Here is a 3,939-nt window from a genome sequence, read left to right as displayed (position 1 = left end):
TTCTTCTGTGTTAATTTTGTGACCTGTTACTTTGCTGAATGTATTTGACAGCTGTAGTTTTTTGGTTGTCTTTAGCTTAAGGTCTTCAGTGCATAGAATCATCACCTGTAAATAAGGATTCTTGAACTTCTTCATTTGTCTGATAGTTCTAGCCAAGACTTCAAGCACTATGTTGAACAGAAGGGGTAAAGTGGAGATCCTTAACTTGTTTCTGACATTACTGAAAATGCTTTTGGTCTGCTTTTAGCAAGCTGTGGGCTCAGCACACAGCAAGTTCATCATCCTTACTATATGTTATTCCCACCGCCAAAGGTTTGGTAGAGCTACTTACTGAATTCATTTGGCCCTCGTTCTTTTTTTTTAAATTGGGAAGTTTTTAGTTAGTGCTTCTTACAATGTCCTTGGTGTCTCTCGTAATGCCTCCCCTTTTTTATTTGAATGCTCTTTACTTTGGTTTATTTGGCTAAAGGTTTGCTAACTTTGCTAAAATATCAAAAGAACCAGCTTTATTTCATTCATTATTTGTACTTTTGTTTTTTTTTTTTGTTGTTGTTGTTCATTTCAGCCTTGATTTTGATTATCTCTTCCCATCTTTCTTTTTGGATAGTTTGTTTTGTTTTCCCAAAGCCTTTAAGTGAGTGATAAGCTATTAACTTAAGATCTCTTGATGTGAGCACCTAGACCCATGAATTTTCCCCTTAGCACTGCCTTCATTTTGTTCCATCAATACTAGTTCATTGTCCTTTCACTGTCATTTGATTCTAGGAATTAACAAAAAAATTCTTTATTTCTCCCTTCACCCACTTTTCACTCCAGTAACATGTTTAGTTTCCACACGTCTGTGCACTCTCTGACATTCCCATTGCTCTCGATATCATTTTGTTTCCACTGTGGTCAGAAAGAATACACAATGGTTTTTCAATTTTCCTACATTTGATAATTGTGTTGTGTTCTAATATGTGGAGAATTGGGACAAAGGTCTACTCTACAGTGTTTGTGTGGAATATTCATAGCTATCTGTTAGGTTTGACTTATGATGTCATTTAACTCCAGTTTCTCTGTTAATTTTTTCTCAGATAGCCTATCTTTTGGTAGGAGTGGAATAGTGAAACCATCTATTATCATTGTATTGTGCTTAATTTGTGGTTTGGGATCTCAGAGTATTCTTTTGTAAACTGGATGCTCCTATATTTTGTACATATTTGTTTAGGATTAAAATATCCTCATTGTAGATTTCTCCTTTGAAGAGTGTGAAGTGTTCCTGTTTATTTCTTATGATTAGTTTTGGTTGGAAGTCTATTTTTCAGAGAGTAGAGTAACTAACTTGCCTTGAATGGAATACCTTTTTCTCACCCTTTGATACTAAAGTGTGTCCATTATTGATGAGTTGTCTTTCTTGGAAGCAACAAAAAGATTGATCCTGTTCCTCTGTTAGTCTGTGTCTTTATTGTGGAATTGAGATAATTAATATTCAGTTATTATTGAAGGATATATATTATAATTCTTTTTCTTTTGTTTTTCATTTTTTGAGACAGGGATTTCTCTGTGTAGTTCTCCTGTCCTGGATCTCGCTCTGTAGACCAGGCTGGACTTGAACTCACAGAGATCCTCCCTTGGGCTGGGATCAAAGGTGTGCACCACTACTACCTGACCTCAGATCTCTTTCTTTTAATCACCTCTCCAAGCATTATTTCTTCCCTGTGATCTCTTGAGGGTGTTTATCTTTTTTCTTCAGATTGACACATTCTTTCTAGTTTAGAACTAGCTTAGCAGTCAAAAAGTCCTTGAAACCCCCTATCTGTCTTTTTAACTATGAAGTTTTAATTTTCCCTTAAGTTTTAACAAAGTTGTTCTGTATACTAGTCTGGATGACAGCTGTGGACTTTCAGAACTCAGAATAAATTTTTCCAAGCCTTTCTGCCTTTAAAAGATGCTATCAAATAACCAAGTGTTACCTTTGTAAATGACTTTGAAAGGGAAAAATCAGTAGCCATCTAGAGAGATGCTTCCCCTGCCCCCATCCTCTAAAGGTATTTGCTGACCAGCAGTTTTAGAACTGACCAGAAGTTGAACTCACGGGAAGATAAGGCTGAAACAATAAATCTATAAATCCTGGATTTGGTAAAACAGGATATGGGGAGTAATGGACTCAACTGACCAGAAATTGAACTTATGGAAAAAATAAGATAAGACTGGGACAATAAATCTGAATGTGTGTGTGTGTGTGTGTGTGTGTGTGTGTGTGTGTGTGTGTGTATCCTGGGTTCAGCAAAAGCAGAACATAAGGAGTAAAAAATTTATGTCTCTGTAGATACCCTGAATCCTGTTAGCCATCAGTAACCTCATGCTTATAGTTCAGCTAGTAACTTCAAAGAACTACCTCACCCCTACCCACCTCGTCCAATCCCAAGATATGTAACTCTCTGGATGTAAACCTTTCCTATATAAACCCCTTCAAGTGAGTGCTGGGGCATCCTCCCCCACCCACTATGTCGAGTGTTTGGAATAAGGACCAAGCCCTGGGGCTTGGTCTATTATTAAGAAACCTCCGTGTGCTTGCATCGGATATTGGCTCTGTGGTGGTCTTGCAACCTGGGCACAATTTAACCTTCTTTCTCCTTAGCTTTCAATACCTTTATACAATTTCCAATTAGAATATGGTGTGAAGAACTTCTGCTTTTATTTGGTATTCTGTAGTCCTCTTGTATCTGGATGGGCATCTCTTTCTCTAGGTTTGGGAGATTTTCATGATTGTACTGAAGATATTCCCTGTGCAATTGCTCTCCTTCTGGGCCCATATTGTAAAGGTTAGGTCAATTCATGGAATCTCAATACTATCCTTTTTGTATTTTATTTTTATCTCATTAATCTTTAGAATGGTCCAATTCCACTACTTTATCTTCCATCCCTGATTCTGTTTTCAATGTGATCCATGCTATTGAGATTTTTATTTGGCTTACTTTCATTTCAAACATTTTTTCAGTTTGGATTTTCTCCAGCAATTCAAACTCTATTTTCTTTCTTTTCTTATGCATTTTCATAGATATATTTATTTAGTAGATACATTAATTCCCATGTAAATCTTACATCTTCTCATTAACATTCACATTTCACAAGTCTTTGGAAATAAACACCATACATAAATTTTTTTCTGCTTGATAAAAATTATGACCCTTTAATCCTAGCCATCACTGAAATCTTTAAAATCTAAATGTTATTGACAGTGTCCCCCCAAATTCCTTGCATGGTAATCTAGCCACTTGTCTTAAGGTAGAGTGGGGGCTATCACAGAATAGAGACAAGAGGTTAGGCCAGATATCTCTAAGGGTTCTTATCAGCACAAATATTTTAAAAATCCTTTGCCTGGAACTAGGTAGAAGGTGAATGCAAAGGGTTTTAACAACAGCAGTCGATTCTCTGGAGATCAGACTTCTACCATAGGATCCCTTGCTGCCTGTGCTTCCAGCTAATCTAAAACATTCCTTCAATCCACAAAACTGACCTACCATATGTCCTGGGCTCCTCTTCCTACTACCATCCCTATTTCCTAAATCCTGCAACTTTCCAGTCACAATTCTGAAACTTACAACAACATACTACCAGTGTGGTAAACAGGCTTTGAAATGAATGGCTTTTTTGAAATGTCCTAGTAGAATCCCCCAGCATTGTGATTATATTTTGTGTCATGCCATACAGCACAAAAATTAATCATTGCCCAAAGAGACAGAAACCATTCACAGAGAGAAGGCAAAAGGAAGACACAGATACAGAGATGGATACTGAGACTAGGAAACAGGTTCACTCCATTATGGAGACTGAGAAGTCCAAGTCTTATAATCTCTCTGCAAGCTGGAGACCCAGGACACTGGTGTATTATTTAAGAATGAGGGCAAGTGGCATGATTTCTGGTGGAGGATAGGAAAAAGATGATACCAAACT

This window comes from Onychomys torridus, chromosome 14, assembly GCF_903995425.1.
Source record: "Onychomys torridus chromosome 14, mOncTor1.1, whole genome shotgun sequence".
In the NCBI taxonomy this organism is placed as follows: domain Eukaryota; kingdom Metazoa; phylum Chordata; class Mammalia; order Rodentia; family Cricetidae; genus Onychomys; species Onychomys torridus.
The sequence above is the reverse complement of the archived record's forward strand: the minus strand, read 5'-3'. Positions refer to the sequence as shown.